This window comes from Oncorhynchus gorbuscha, linkage group LG05, assembly GCF_021184085.1.
Source record: "Oncorhynchus gorbuscha isolate QuinsamMale2020 ecotype Even-year linkage group LG05, OgorEven_v1.0, whole genome shotgun sequence".
In the NCBI taxonomy this organism is placed as follows: domain Eukaryota; kingdom Metazoa; phylum Chordata; class Actinopteri; order Salmoniformes; family Salmonidae; genus Oncorhynchus; species Oncorhynchus gorbuscha.
Genome location: NC_060177.1, coordinates 68,337,199 through 68,353,418, shown reverse-complemented (window position 1 = coordinate 68,353,418; position 16,220 = coordinate 68,337,199). Strand labels below are relative to the sequence as shown.

The following is a 16,220-nucleotide window of genomic DNA, read 5'->3' as shown; positions in this document are numbered from 1 at the left end:
GAGTGCTCTGTCAGTCCTGGGTGAGCATTCGGCTGGGAGACATGACTGATCAGTCAGTGTCAGTCACGGTTTTACACAAACACACTGTAGTAACGGTAAGGAGCCAGGCCTAACCCTGGCTGCCTCTCCAGTCATCTTACCAGAGTGCTGAGAATGTGTAGCCTACTGCATGCTGCCTTCATTCAGGTACTGTAAGACTGGAATAACTTTTTTGCTTGTGCTTCCTGGCTTGTTGTTGTTGGTTTGAGTTGGGGCAGCAGAGCACAAGGCGATCAAGTGATCTGCCTTGTGCGTTATGGCAGAAGGGTGCAGGACAATGGTGTAGTTGTAGCCAGGAATGAGCTGCCTCGAGGCAGGGGGTCCTCCTCGGTGAGCATGGTGCTGATGGGGCCTGCAGGACTCTCAGGAGTCTGAGCTGAGGGTGATTTTAGGGTGAGCCTTTGCAGTAGTCAGTTTTCACATGACTGGTGTGTGATGGAAAGGAAAGTTTTCTCCTTATTCTCCTTAAAGTTTTCTCTCTTATTTCATGCAGTCTACCAGAGAGTTCAGCATAGCTGTGACTGCACCGTGAGCTTGATGTACCACTGCTGTAGAAACCTACGTTTGGAACCTCACCTCTCTCTCTATTGGAAAAATAATGGTAGGCTACACTTTTTTATCTTCATTTCGGCTACACTACTCAAACAATGGACTCAGGTTTGAGTGATATATCATGTATATACCATGTAATGTAAACATATTGTAACACTTTGATACAGATTGCTACATGTTTCCAACTCGTTTGTATTTCTACACAGTGACCGGCTGTTAGATAACATGTTCTCACCCAGTCTTGTCTCTGGCTGTCTGGTAAATGTTCAGAGCAGCCATATGATAAGGAAGCAGCAGCCACAGCTTTAATAGATGGGGAAAGTAGAGTAGGGGCACTGACAGGAAACAGACTCTTGTTCCAGACCTTTTTCCATTGTGCTTCATCATTCTCTCTGATGACCACTGCAGTTCAGTGTGAAAAAAGTAGCTCTGTAACATTGAGGACCAACTGATACACTCACCAGCAACAGGAGCGAAAGCTAAGATCGCTTGCGAAGCGATGAGATGATTGGGGCGACAGGTAGCCTAGCGGTTAAGAGCGCCAAACGGTCACTGGTTAACCCCTAACAACAACTGCTCCCCTGGTGTCGATGACGTGGATGTCAATTAAGACAGCCCCCCTCACCTCTCTGATTCAGAGGGGTTGGGTTAAATGCATAAGACATATTTCAGTTCAATGCATTCAGTTGTACAACAGACTAGGCAACTGAAGCAACTAAAACCATAGACAGACAAACACCAGATCCAGGATTGCTAGTGCCCCTGCAACTGTCATGTTTGTCATTTATTATCATGTCTTGTCCCTGTGCTCCCCATGCTATTCGTTTCCCTCTGCTGGTCTTATTTGGTTCTTTCCCTCCTTCTATCCCTCTCTCTCCCCCTCCCTCTCTCACTCTCTCGCTCTCTCTTCTCTCTATCGTTCCGTTCCTGCTCCCAGCTGTTCCTATTCCCCTAATCATCATTTAGTCTTCCCACACCTGTTCCCGATCCTTTCCCCTGATTAGAGTCCCTATTTATTCCTTTGTGATCCGTTCCTGTCCCGTCGGTTCCTTGTATTGTATTCACCATGCTGTGATTGCGTTTCGCCCTGTCCTGTCGTGTTTTTGCTGTGATTGTGTATCGCCCTGTCCTGTCGTGTTTTTTGCCTTCATCAGAAGCTGCGTGTGAGCAGGTGTCTCTGTCGACTACGGCCTGCGCCTACAAACCTGCAGTCTGTGGCCGCTTCTCCAGTTATTTCCCCTCTACAAGTCTAGAGGATTTCTGTTATTCCCTGTTTGGACTTAAATAAACTCTGTTTCTGTTAAGTCGCTTTTGGGTCCTCTTTCACCTGCATGACAGCAACAGCCTCCTAAATAACAATGGACAAAAAACTAAAATAATGAAGGAATAAGCTAAATGTCCACTATAACCAGTAGATGTACTAGATGAAAATCCTGCTTTCAGAAATTAAATATATAGTATTAGACAGAGTCAACATCTCAGGGAGTAATCTCTTAAATTTTCCTGCAGAGTCATTCATTTTGAGTAGGTCAATCAATTACTATTATTGAGAACAAACATCTGGTGATAAATTGAGTTTCCTCCAAACAAAAATAACTCCCCGATCCAATGTCCTCTCAATCCAAACGATGGGAAATACATTTTGTTACCTAAAGATGGACAAAGAAATCTCCAGAAATGTAATTTATTAAAACCTCATAAACTCCCAAAGAGTGAGAAAGAGATTATTATCAGGCTAGAGAGTTTAAATTGTCTACAGTTGAAGTCGGATGTTTACATACACTTAGGTTGAAGTCATTAAAACTTGTTTTTCAACCACTCCACACATTTCTTGTTAACAAACTATAGTCGGTTAGGCTAAGTCGGTTAGGCATCAGAAGCTTCTGATAGGCTAATTGACATAATTTGAGTCAATTGGAGGTGTACCTGTGGATGTATTTCAAGGCCTACCTTCAAACTCAGTGCCTCTTTCCTTGACATCATGGGAAAATAAAAATAAATTAGTCAAGACCTCAGAAAAAAATGATAGACCTCCACAAGTCTGGTTCATCCTTGGGAGCAATTTCCAAAAGCCTGAAGGTTCCACGTTCATCTGTACAAACAACAGTACCCAAGTATAAACACCATGGGACCACGCAACCGTCATACCGCTCAGGAAGGAGATGCGTTCTGTCTCTTAGAGATGAACATACTTTGGTGTGAAAAGTGCAAATCAATCCCAGAACAACAGCAAAGGACCTTGTCAGGAAGTTAAAGCCTCGTCGCAAATGGGTCTTCCAAATGGACAATGGCCCCAAGCATACTTCCAAAGTTGTGGAAAAATGGCTTAAGGACAACGAAGTCAAGGAATTGGAGTGGCCATCACAAAGCCCTGACCTCAATCTTATAGAACATTTGTGGGCAGAACAGAAAAAGCGTGTGCAAGCAAGGAGGCCTACAAACCTGACTCAGTTACACCATCTCTGTCAGGAGGAACGGGCCATAATTCACCCAACTTATTGTGGGAAGCTTGTGGAAGGCTCCCCGAAATGTTTGACCCAAGTTAAACAATTTAAAGGCAATGCTACCAAATACTAATTGACTGTATGTAAACTTCTGACCCACTGGGAATGTGATGAATGAAATTAAAGCTAAAATAAATAATACTCTCTACTATTATTTTGACATTTCACATTCTTAAAATAAAGTGGTGATCCCAACTGACCTAAGACGGGGGATTTTTACTAGGATTAAATGTCAGTGGTTGTGAAAAACTGAGTTTAAATGTATTTGGCTAAGGTGCATGCAAACTTCCGGCTTCAACTGTATGTGTCTCTGCTTCATCTGCTGTGGAGTCAGGCTTCACTCTGGCCATCTCAAATACTAGAATCAAAGGACCATGTCCTGCATGCCTGTCACCCACTTACTATTAAATGTGTTCATTTGGGATGATCTATCCTAACCCTTTTTATTAGTGCAATTTCCTTCACTCATGTCATACCTCTACTTTTAGATACATCAGAATGTGTCATGCCTGGCTAAGGTCCTACAAGCTGACATGATCATCCTCAGAAGGATAAATCTTGTGACACCAATGTATTTTTCTTAAGTTGACCCTATAAGGGTTGACATTGTGAAAGCATGAACAATCAATGTGGTTTAGAGCAGTTGTGGTCATAAGATGCTTAGCCAGACCAGACCATGTAAATGGCTCCTGTTTTGTGTGCCATAACGAACTAGTGGTATATAATGTATCCACTGTGTCTACACATGATCAGTTTTGTGCTATTTCACAGTAAATTATCCTGGCTCTGTTCCTGATATCTGATTACATTGTTCCTTTTCCTGTCTCTACTTCTCATGTTTCCAGCTCATATTTCTATCTCTGCCAGTTCTCAGTGGGACAGGTATAATCATACACCCTGCTTTGAAATAAAAAAAGGAGATGGATGGAGAGAGAGAGTGGATGTGGGAGAGCAGAGCACAGGGTTTACAGTTAAATAAATGCTGCTGGACTGGCATGCCACAGCTATGGTATTATTGTAGACTGCTACTTCAGAGTGAGGAGGGTAACAGCTTGTCTCTGTCCACAGACTAGCATTGGGCAGAATCAAGACAAGGTGGATGGGGATGAACATGCCAGCAGTGGAGGGGCGGAGGAGAGGGGGCCCTGCCCCGACCTTGGGGAAGCAGGCAGGGATAGAGGTGGTGCCATGGAGGGAGGAAGCCCCTGTGAGGAGGCCGGTAAAGCCGGGGAGGACCCAGCGTTAGCTGATGCTAAAAGTCTGAATGAAGGTCCAGGCATGGAGCCAACAACACCTTCGGCAGAGAAAAACCATAGCACTCAGAAAGGGGTGAGTCCTTTCAAAGAGGGGGAGTTGAGAGAAGGAGGGGCTGGAGGAGAGGAGGGAAGAGAGGAGGGTGGCAGGACTGCTCCACTGACTCAACAGGATCAGTACAAAAGCCATAGCCTAGAGAGTAACACACAGTGTGAGGAGAAGGCCAGAACACCCAGACAATCCACCCAAAACGTGAGAGAGAAGAAGAAGAAGGAGGGTAAAACTGCCAAGATGGACCATCGATATGAAAGAACAGCTCCACACCAGAAAAACCAGGAAGAAAATTGCTGTTCTGCTTCAGAGGGAGTTACTGGTGAGACGTATAATCCATCTGTGGAGAAAACTGATGGCACTGTTTCAATGGGTGAGAGCACCATGGAATACAAGAAGGAAGGTTCTGTGAAAGTCGGCAAGGATGGGACTAATACTGAAACTACTGATGACGTCATTCAAGAGGGAGGAAGAAATATGTTGACTGTTCAGAAAGACCAGGAAATTAAAATGAAAAATGATCCCTCAAAGGCAGTTGAGGATGGAGACACCAGGTGCATTTATGGAGAAGTAGGCGATTTGAGAGAGCTGAAAGACCCCTACAAGGCTGAACTTCAATCACCATTAAAAAAGACAAAAGGGGAAAAGTCTCTGTTAGCCGTGGGTGGTACCTTGAATCATGACCCTCCAACAACGGGACAGGTAAAGCCACATGGATATGAAAACAAGAGTGACATTGAGAAAAAAAATAAAGTGTCAGAGGTGGCAAGGTGTGACATTAAGCCTGACCTGAATGATAATCACAAACAAAGTGAGCTGGAAGGGGCAGGATCCCCTACAACTAACCCTCCCACTCAAAGGGACAAAGAAGCCTTGCCCATGGGGCATACAGAGGAGCCCAGCTCCATTTTGGAGAAGCTTCTGAAAATAAACAAAAATGAGCCGTCTCCAGATCTCTCCAAAGTTAAAAAGGTGGTCTCTGTGTCAAGGGACCAGTCTGATGACCATGACCAGCTGCAACCTGAGACAAAGCTTCATTCAGTGGCTGTGGAGACAGGGGCTGTGCCAACACCAAAACCTGCAGTGAAGGAAACAACACCAAAATGTGCTGCCAAGGGAACAACACCAAAACCTGCCGCCAAGGAAACAACACCAAAACCTGCTGCCAAAAAAACAACACCAAAACCTGCTGCCAAGAAAACAACACCAAAACCTGCTGACAAGAAAACAACACCAAAACCTGCTGCCAAGGAAACGACACCAAAACCTGCTGCCAAGAAAACAACACCAAAACCTGCTGCCAAGGAAACAACACCAAAACCATCCGCTGATATTGCAAAGACAGCTCCAGATCAAAATAACCCTGGATTACAATGTCATATTGAGGAGGAAACCATAATGTTATCATCCTCTGTATGTACAACAGAGAGACCCCCTGGAGCAGAAGTTAACACTAAGCCCTGCCATGAGGAGATTCATCCACAAAGCCTGGAAAAAAGTGACCAGGCAGGGAAAACTACTCAGGACTCTACAGATATCATCTGTCCACCAGCTCCACCTCTGGAGACTGGATCTGTCACTGATAGAGAAGCGGGAATGTCATCACTGATGGATGAGGCTGACTGTAAGGCTTCAGAGCAGGACTTTGCAACAACAGCTGCCTCGCCCCAAAATGAGGGGAAGACGATGAAAAATACTCCCCCAGCTGAGACCCCATCACCAGAGACTTCACAGACAAGTCTGCCTGTTAAAGGCAGGCCCTCCACTAGGAGTGAGGTCATCACAGAAAAACCTGCATCTTCCTCAGTTTCTGATGAGGGCGTCATTGAGTCTACTGAGTCTCCATTCTGCAATAAAGAGGATGATCAAACCACAGAGCCCCTGCCTTTGCACAACATTGATGAATCACCAAGCGCTATCACTGTCACTGAGATTCCTCCACCAACACCCAGGCAATGCACCTCAGAGGCCTTGCATGCTGAGTCTATGGAGGAGGCTAAGACCATGAAGGACCCTCCTCAAATAACACACATCCCAGTTGTAGTGATAGAGGCTGCCTCAGCGTCGGTAGGAACTGGAAGTGCTCTATCAGAAGAAAGCCAAGAGAGTATGGATAATCAGAACAAAGATGAGAAGCTTCAGTCTCAAGATGTTACTTTCAAAACAGAGCTTGTGTCAGAGCAAGTCACAGAGAGCAACACTGCAGTCCACTTTGATGAACAGTCTACCCAGGACAACGACCAAACTGTCTCAGAGAGTGGCAAACACCAGGATACTCCGAAATCAATACCTGTCTCTGAACTCTTAAAGGAGAACATTCTACTACAAGAAAAGCTGAAGCATCCGGATATGACAAAGCCATTGGAAGCTAAACCTGATGGAGTTTCAGAGCAACCCCAGTCTGTGAATGTGGCTCAAATGTTGGCGGCTTTTGACACCCCCAAGAAATCCCCAGAGAAGACACTGAAGAGGAAACCATCTGTGAGAAAAGGTATGAGCTTTACAAGTTTTCATCTGAATTGTGCATTATGTGACAACCTACTGTAAGTGGGGATGAATGAAAGATAACAGATGTGCATGAATCAGAAACGTGTATATTTGAATAATTTGTATGCTGAAAGTATTTGGTAATCATAGGCTTTTCTGATACATAGGTCCACAACATTGTTTTTCATTTAGTTATATGATTTATCCCAATCCCCTCCAAATCTACCGTGGGCCTAAGCAACAAGGCTCAGGAAAACATTTGGTGGCTGATTGGACGGACACAGACGCTATTTATGTGGATTTGTAAAATGATGCCATCTTGTGGCAAGCAGAATAAACAAATTCCTGAGGTAGATTTTGTTCTCAATTCATGTTCTATTTAATCTATTAGCTAAAATACCTCTAAACAACATTTGTCATCAGCTTTAGCGGAGGCAGTTAAAGCAACACACTACATACAGTACACTGCCCTCTTGCCCTTTTACTGAGTCTGGGTGACATTTGCATAGGTACAGTCAGAATAGATTTTCAGCCTACTTCTACTGGGACATTACGTTTTACAAGGGACAGTGCACCAACCATTCCCATGCCTTCAAGGTGTACACATCTGTCATTAAAAGAAAGAGAGAGGGATTATGTCAATGCTTATTGCTCATCAAGTTTCAGATTTTCAAGGCATTCATATTTATCACATTGTAACAATATACAGTAGATGTGTTATTATGTAGAAAAAAACAATTGGGTTTCCTTTTTATGTTATTCATTATAACACACTATTTATCACATTAACAATTACATATTGGAGGCATATGTCTTGCTCCCTGACACAGCTCTAACGGCGATTGTGATTGGTGGTTTTGGCTGCTGCTCATCTTTTCCAAACATGCCTGGCCAAGCCATAACTGAGGCGGGGAATGGGGATAGGGGAGGGCGTTGCGTCCGGTGTAGCAGTGACAGAGGGAAAGAGAGCCCAAGCGAGTTGTCAGTGGCATTAGCGGTGGATTCAATTGGGTGAACGTCGACAGTCCTATTTTAGATAATTCAGCAGTCAGGGATATTTGTACTTTGATCTGGAAGGTACGTCTTTTTGCTTTATCTTTAACAATGTTGTACACACAGTTCCGACTTGGTTATTGTATTAATCTGTGCCGTCTGTGCTTTAGTTAGCGAGGCACCACTTGCTTGAATCCAGTGAGGAAGCTACAGCTAATTGGGATTGACAAGTTTAACGCCAATGAGTTAGTTACCTAGCTAAATTAGGTAGCTAACTAGCTACAATTTTTGCCTTTAGTACTTGTGATATCCATAAGCTGACTAGCTATCCACCATGTGAAATGAATGACCAGTCCAGCAGCCAGTTGTGGTAGGGTATTATTCCACGACAAAGTAATCGTTTCTGATGAACCGAACTGACTTGTGGTTCCAGTTAAAACGAGGATGGGGTAATGTAATTTAGCCTCAAACTGTCAAAACGATATAATATTAGGGAGGTAACGTTAGCTAGTTAACTGGAAAGTATTGATTCAGACATCTGAGCTCATTCAGCTTTACAATGTCATCTGGGTGTTGCTGATGACTGCAGGCTTTAGCACAATCAAATTAGTTTTGTGTCCACAGATATAACCTCATTTGCAAAAAGGAATTTAGAATTAATGTAGGAATGACTCAAATTCCCAGACAAAAGCACATTGTCAGCACAGCTGTGCTACTACTGGCACAGCTATGTTTCGAGGATCGATTGGATAAAATTAATTGTACACAAATATTTTAGTCTGACCATAAAGACGTTATTCGTCCCTCTTTGTATCTGACATCGCCCATAAAGATGAAGCTATGGCTTTGCTCTCTAACCGAGGTGATGGGTCGCCGTGAATGGCCCTGTATAATGCCAACCTACTTATATATGTTACTGTGATTGAACAGCCATAGCTTTGATCAGCCTTTGACTTTTCAGGCTGTTAAAAAATAGCATTTTGATCTATGACAACATTGATTTTACTTGAGGGATTTTGGTTTTCAGACCAGAAGGATTTGCCTATTATTAGCCTCGATCCCCCTCCAGAACTATTTGCAAAGAAGTGTGTTTGCATAAGCAGCTTGGGAGTTCCCTTCCATTGGAGAATGAGTGAGTCATTGTGGGTGGACGACTGGCCATAGCTAGCTGTCAGTCTGACCTGAGGGGCACATGTTAACACCATGGTCATGTTTGGTCTGGATGTCAGGAAGCATCAACCTCTGGCTGGCAGGTTGGCTGGCCACTCGGACCGCACCACTGTTAACTCCGAAGTTACCCCTCACCTCCCAAGGCTTGTCTGGGAGATGCACCGACGTGTTAGGCTACAGAGGATGCAGCGAGAGGGAGTGGGGGTTGTCAAATAAGTCCTCAACCCCCCCCCCCCCAGCCACTTTTGTATAAATGGATTCCAAGATGAAGCCCCTTAGGAAAGTTGGGAGAACACAAGAAGAACATGCACATTTTCAGGTATCATTTCTGCCTGATGGTAACTCTGATTGCATACCTCGGTTCACATCTCACATTCTTGAGTTTGTCAGGTCCTGTCTGTGCAAGGTGGTGCTATCCGAGGCCACATCACCAAGGTGAAGGGTTTGCATCTTCTGAGACTCCTCCTCTACAGGGAAATAAAATTCTGCATAACGATTTGGAGTAGGCCTACACATTAGCAATGTTTATTGAACCAATTATTTTCTGCCCTGTGGAGGTATCAAGAAACCATCACACTAAGCTGCACATGTGCTCTAAGTTCTTGCTGGTATTATCACACCCAACACCGTTAGTCTGTTTGATTAGGGTTAGTAGGCACAAGTACCTTTGGTGCTGTGAACATGACCCATCATGGAAAGGTGTTCATGTCTTGCTAACAGTATCCACCTCTCCTCATTTTTGGGAACCAAGTGTGATGGTATTTTGTCCAGTCACATTTCCTTTGTCCAGTTCTGTGTGTGTGCTCCCAAACCTGCTCTGAAGTTCCAGCAGGAACTGGGAACCAGGGTGAGATTGTTTGTGACAGACAGGACTGCACAGGCCTAGTAGAGGTTTGAGACCAAGATGTCATGTGATGTATGTTTGTCTGTCTGTAGATGTGACTCATTTGGGAAGTGGCAGGAGCATGCACTGATCTGATGAGCACACCATTCAGCATGATTTCTGTGGCAGTGTATCCATCTGGTCAAAACTGGTTGTTTCATCTTAACTATTGCCCACACTTTTTGTTTTGACTTTCTCATTTAGTGGATGTTATTGTTGATGTAAAACAACAGAACCTCTCACCTTAATCTAGGCCACACAGCACAGGATTTTGTCTGCCTAAAGCCTGTCTTGATTTAAGTAGCTTCATAGGGTTTGGGGAGTGGACCTTCTCAAGTCTGGGAATTAATTTGGATAAGTACATGCATAGACAAATGTCCTCCTTTGAAACAGTTGATGTTTTATTCTTATAGTTTAGGCTAGTCCCTGGTAAGGTTCTGTACCAGATCCTGACCTTCCAGAACAAGGTGAAATAGTGAATGCTGCTGTACATCATCCTCATTTGACATTTAATGTACAGTTTGAACATAGTTGAAATGTCTGGTCTCATTCGTCCGAGCATAGATGGATACGGTGCCATAGGAGAGTATTCAGACTTCTTGACTTACTCCACATTTTGTTAGGTTAAAGCCTTATTCTAAAATTGATTAAATAACAAAACATTCTCAGCAATCTACACACAATCCCCAAATAATGACAAAGTGAAAACAGGTTGAATACAGGTGTAATAAATACAGGTGTAATAAGCTTGTAGCGTCATACCCAAGAAGACTCGGTGCTGTAATCGCTGCCAAAGGTGCTTCAAAGTACTGAGTAAAGGGTCTGAATACTTAGGTAAATGTGATATTTCAGTGTGTTTAAGAAATGTGCAAAACAAAAACAGTTTTTGCTTTGTCATTATGGAGTATTGTGTGTAGATTGACGAGGGGGGAAAACAACTTAATCCATTTTAGAATAAGGCTGTAACGAAACAAAATGTAGAAAAAGTTGAGGGGTCTGAATACTTTCCGAATGCTCTGTAGATGGGGAAATAAGTGGCTCAGTTCCAGTGGATTGTCTTGTTGCACTGGCTCTGTCTGTATTTTGCAGGATACAGTCTTTTTGGCCCTTGAGCGCATAGTCCCAAGTTTGAAAACAATACAACATTCCATTGAACTGTGCTGCTGACATTGTGCCCTCGTGGTATTTTACAAAGAGCAGAGCACAGACCACATGGTCACCCAGGAACAGAGAAAGGTGCTGTTTTTTCACCGATCTCATTGTTGAGAAAAGCAGTGGAATGTAGCTGGAATTTGATTACAATGGTACACTGTGGATTTGGTTACGGGAAGAGGATTTAGGTGGCGTCTCTCTATGCGTTCTGAGTGACAAAAGGCAAAGTCTGCCAGTGCATCGAGAGCATTGAGGCGACAGTACAGAAAGAAAAGCCTTGGGACAACATAATGCCAGACACTGGGGTGGGGGGCTCCACTCCAGAGTGGTCATTTGTGTTGATGGGCTATGTGGTTAATCAGTGGCAAGTTTTTTTTGTTAAATTTTTACCCCCTTTCTCTCCCCAATTTCGTATTATCCAATTATTAGTAGTTACTATCTTGTCTCATTGCTACAACTCCCGTACGGGCTCGGGAGAAACGAAGGTCGAAAGTCATGCGTCCTCCGAAACAACCCAACCAAGCCGCACTGCTTCTTAACACAGCGCGCATCCAACGCGGAAGCCAGCCACACCAATGTGTCGGAGGAAACACCGTGCACCCGGCGACCTTGGTTAGCGTGCACTGCGCCCGGCCCGCCACAGGAGACACTGGTGCGCGATGAGACAACCCGGACGACGCTAGGCCAATTGTGCGTCGCCCCATGGACCTCCCGGTCGCGGCCGGCTGCGACAGAGCCTGGGCGCGAACCCAGAGTCTCTGGTGGCATAGCTAGCCTGCGATGCAGTGGCCTAGACCACTTGCACCACCTGGGAGGCCCTAATCAGTGCGAAGTTATGTAGGGCTACTTCATGTGCACACCGACTAGGGTTGAATATTTTACAAATGTCCATCCTGAGAATAAATCACTTTTCTCCTAGGCAACCCGGTATTTCCCTTCCAAACCAAAAGTGTCATTATAAAGCATATAAATGTGTCTAGATTTGATTAGAGCTTTGATCAGAATGGAAATTCAAGCTGATGCTACCTGAGCCTGATGACATTCATTAAACTAGAGATCTGTTTTTTGCAAGAGCTGCATCTGGTGGTGGCAGAGCTAGAGCGGTGTTTGTCAGACCATGAGACATCCTGAAAATCGGTCTTCTCACAAAATAAATTGTGTTGCGCCTGAACAGTTGGGGATACACACTAATATCTGTGGAAAGCTGAGACTCTCATGAACACGATGGTATTCTTCGTTGTGCTCTGGGACACAACGAAGAATACCAAACTCTGTCCTGCCCCCCTTGTGGGTGCCCAAGAGCAGGGTTTCCCCAAACTCGGTCCTGGAGCCCCTCCCAGGTGCACGTTTTGTTTTTTTGCCCTATCACTACACAGCTGATTTAAAATAATAAACACTTGATGATGAGTTGGCTATTTGAATCAGCTATAGTGCTAGGGCAAAAACCAAAACATATACCCAGGGGGGGCTCCAGGACCGAGTTTGGGGAAACCCTGCTCTAGGGCGCCTACAAGTCTCAAGACTTGTCTGTAGGTCCGTGGTACTAGTTAAAAAATAATGGAAGTGTGGAGATATTTTAGGGACTAAACTAAGGCGGATAATGAAATGTAAAAAAAAAGGGTTCCTCATCTTTCATCTCTCCGATATAGAATAGACACTTCAGAACAAACTTCCTATTTGATATTTTTGGGGGGACTGTTCCATGCAGGGAATCTGTTATTCAATGTGTTTGTATTGGCTAATAGCATATTCCTATTTTTATTTTATTTTTTAGAATGTTAAAACAATTTTATACTTCAAGGGATATTAAAATCCAATGGGTAAATAATCCTTGGTATTACTTTGTCTTAAAACAATTCCATTATAGTTTAGTAGATTTCCTAATTCTCTTTCCTTGGCTGACTTTACCTCTCCCCTTCTCCACATAATGTTTTGGTTGTCACTAGTTACCGCAGCCACATAGTCATAAACTCTGCTTATTTCTATATTTTATCTTCTTAAAATCAGTTTTTAAAACTAACCTTAACCACACTAATATTATGTCTAATCCTAAAACCAAAAATCAAATTTGTTTTCAAGAATTGTTCAAATACAGCCAATTTTGACTTTGTGGCTGTGGTAACTAGTGGAAACTGTTTTGGGGGATTTCCTGGTCTTTGAGCTCCCTGCAGTGAGCTATGAATTTCAGTGCTTGATAACATCAGCATCTGTCTGGTTCCCTAGTAACCACTCTGAAGTGAGCGGATGGTTAAATATTTAAAGAAGTCAATTCAATTTGGATTGACATTGTTAAGTTTTGCTTTGGTTGACCACCTGCCCATTCTTCATGTACAAGGATTAGCCCCTCCATCCTTTAAAAAAATATTAATGGCTTTCACAGGGACAGGGAGAGTGAGATACACGATAGGCCTTTCAAGCAGAGGAGATGCTGACCTGATCTGTCGGTGGGTGGGGGGAATGGGATCAGACCGGATACAGACCTTCCTCATAATTTTCCTGGCTCTGTCTGTGTACAATTTCCCTTTTACTCAGGATGATTTCAGATTGATCAGTGAACTAACCTTTCCCCCTGAATGACACGGTCTATTTCCTTGTGTGTATTGTTTTGCAGTGATCCTTGTGGTGCATTGTCAGGGAGGGGCAGTATTATAGTGTGGCAGCCTTCTCATTGACAAACCAGTTTTAGCACTGATCGTTGTAGACAGAATGGGATGGCCATGCTGTAGTAGGCCTAATTGTGATGCATGAACATAACCATGTATAGTGTTAGATTGTCTTCAAATGAAAGGGACATAAAAGGCATTACGAGCTCTTGCTCTTTTTTTTCCACTCTTCCCCTCTCTTTTCACTAACTGCTTCCCAGCTTTATGTCAGAGCATAATAATGTGCCTTGGTTTAAGAAAAGGCAGCAGTCCCCACTCCCCAGCACTCAGCTTTGACTGTTTGGTGGAGAGAGGAGAGAGGAGACCTCTAACCTTCTGTGCTCTCAAGGAAAGTGGGAATGGACTGAATTGTTCTGTTATCACTGATTACTTCACATGCTGTGCTCAGTCTCGCGCTCTCTTTCTGTCTCGTCATTCTCTTCACTGGTTGTGCAAAAAATGCACTTTGTGCGACACTGACACAGGACAGGAGCTTATAAGTGTTAAGCTCTTTACAGTAAGGGAAAAACACATTTTATTAGAGTATTCAAAAGTGCCTAAGACCACTGCGCTACTCAGGAGGCCCAGAATATTAATTTGAGAAAAAATAAGGTATAATTTCATATGTGTTGTCTAAATTTAAATTAACATCTGTGGCATTGCTACATACAAGGATAGACCAATTGTAATAAAATACGTTTTATGACCGTTTCTATCGGTGCGCCCCATTTTTTAAAAAGAAAAAAAAGCTATCTGCACTACCATGTTTAACAAGTGACTTGGTAGATTTATAATCAATGCAAAATAGAATGACAATTACAGAATTAAGTTGGGTAAGTTAGGAGTAGGCTACAATGATCAACCAACAGGTAGGCTATTTAATATGAATGGAGTTGTTGTAGATAAGGATGCTGGGAGCTCAGCAAAATAGCCTCAATTATCCTTGCTAGCTGGCTAACTAACTTAGCTGGCTAGTGTAGCTAGCTAGCTTTACATCGATTTGATGCAGTAAAGACTGACACTACCAGATGAGAGAACCTATCGCAGCAACAAGTTTGTCTAACTTTTGGTTTGTACTTTTGCTCATTCACTCTCCCTGTTACACAGTCATGGTCGAAACATGTTAATATATCAGTAGCTAAGATGGAGAGGTCTGTCCGTTTATTTAACTAGGCAAGTCAGTTAATTAAGAAAAAATTCTACGTTACTATGACGGCCTATCAAAAGGCAAAAGGCCTCCTGCGGGGGCTGGTATATAAATTAAAAAAAGGACGAGAGACAATGGTACAAACATTATTGTGCACAGATAACGGCACAAAGGGCAATAATGTAGAGACAACAATACATCACACAAAGCAGCAACAACTGTCAGTACGAGTGTGCGTGATTTTGAGTTGTTGAATGAAGAGATTGAGAACTGTCCAGTTTGAGTGTTTGCTAGCTGCAGCGAACTGAAAAGACGAACAACCCAGGGATGTGTGTTTTGGGGCCCTTTAACAGAATGTGACTGGCAGAACAGGTGTTGTCTGTGGAGAATGAGGGGTTCAGTAGGTATCTCAGATAGTGGGGAGTGAGGCCTAAGAGGGTTTTATAAATAAGCATCAACCAGTGGGTCTTGCGACAGGTACACAGCGATGACCAGTTTCAAATCAAAATCAAATCAAATCAGAGGACTATAGAGTGCAGTGATGTGTCCTATAAGGAGCATTGGTGGCAAATCTGATGGCTGGATGTATGGGTAGGAGGGTCATCAATCAGGGTTCTTTTGGCAGCTGGGGTGAAAGAGGAGGGATTTACAATAGAGAAAACCAAGTCTAGATGTAACTTTAGTCTGCAGCTTTGATATGTGCTGAGAGAAGGACCGTGTACTGTCTAGCCATACTCCCAAGTACTTGTATGAGGTGACTACCTCAAGCTCTAAACTCTCAGAGGTAGTAATCCCACCTGTGGGGAGAGGGGCATTCTTCTTACAAAACCACATGACTTCTGTTTTTGAAGGTGTTCAGAACAAGGTTAAGGAAAGAGAAAGCTTGTTGGATACTAAGAAAGCTTTGTTATAGAGCATTTAACACCAAAACCGGGGAGGGGCCAGCTGAGTATGACTGTATCATCCACATATAAATGGATGAGAGCTTCCTACTGCCTGAGCTATGTTGTTGAGAAGAGCGTCGGATTTAGCCTAGGGGTACTCCTTTGGTGACAGGCAGGCAGTGGCTGAGACAGCAGCTTTTCTGACTTTATATTAGAGGTCAACCGATTATGATTTTTCAACGCCGATACCGATTAATGGAGGACCAAAAAAGCCAATACCGATTTTTAAATTGGCCGATTTTGATTTATTTATTTGTAATATGACAATTACAACAATACTGAAAGAACACTTATTTTAACTTAATAAAATACAGCAATAAAATCAATTTAGCCTCACGTACATAAAGAAACATGTTCAATTTGGTTTAAATAATGCAAAAACAAAGTGTTGGAGAAGAAAGT

The 16,220-nt window shown here is 43.3% G+C and overlaps 1 protein-coding gene across 3 annotated transcripts in view; it reads left to right on the top strand.

Annotated features, from left to right (window-relative positions):
• Nucleotides 1-7,816: 7,816 nt before the first annotated feature.
• LOC124036377 (coronin-1C-A-like) overlaps nucleotides 7,817-16,220 on the top strand; it is a 66,617-nt gene continuing 58,213 nt past the window's right edge. The window contains exon 1 of one of the 3 annotated variants that reach the window (XM_046350889.1): nucleotides 7,817-7,964. The gene's annotated coding sequence lies outside the window, so the exon portion shown is untranslated. The remainder of the gene's footprint in view (nucleotides 7,965-16,220) is intronic. The other 2 variants (XM_046350890.1, XM_046350891.1) reach the window with 2 other exon arrangements.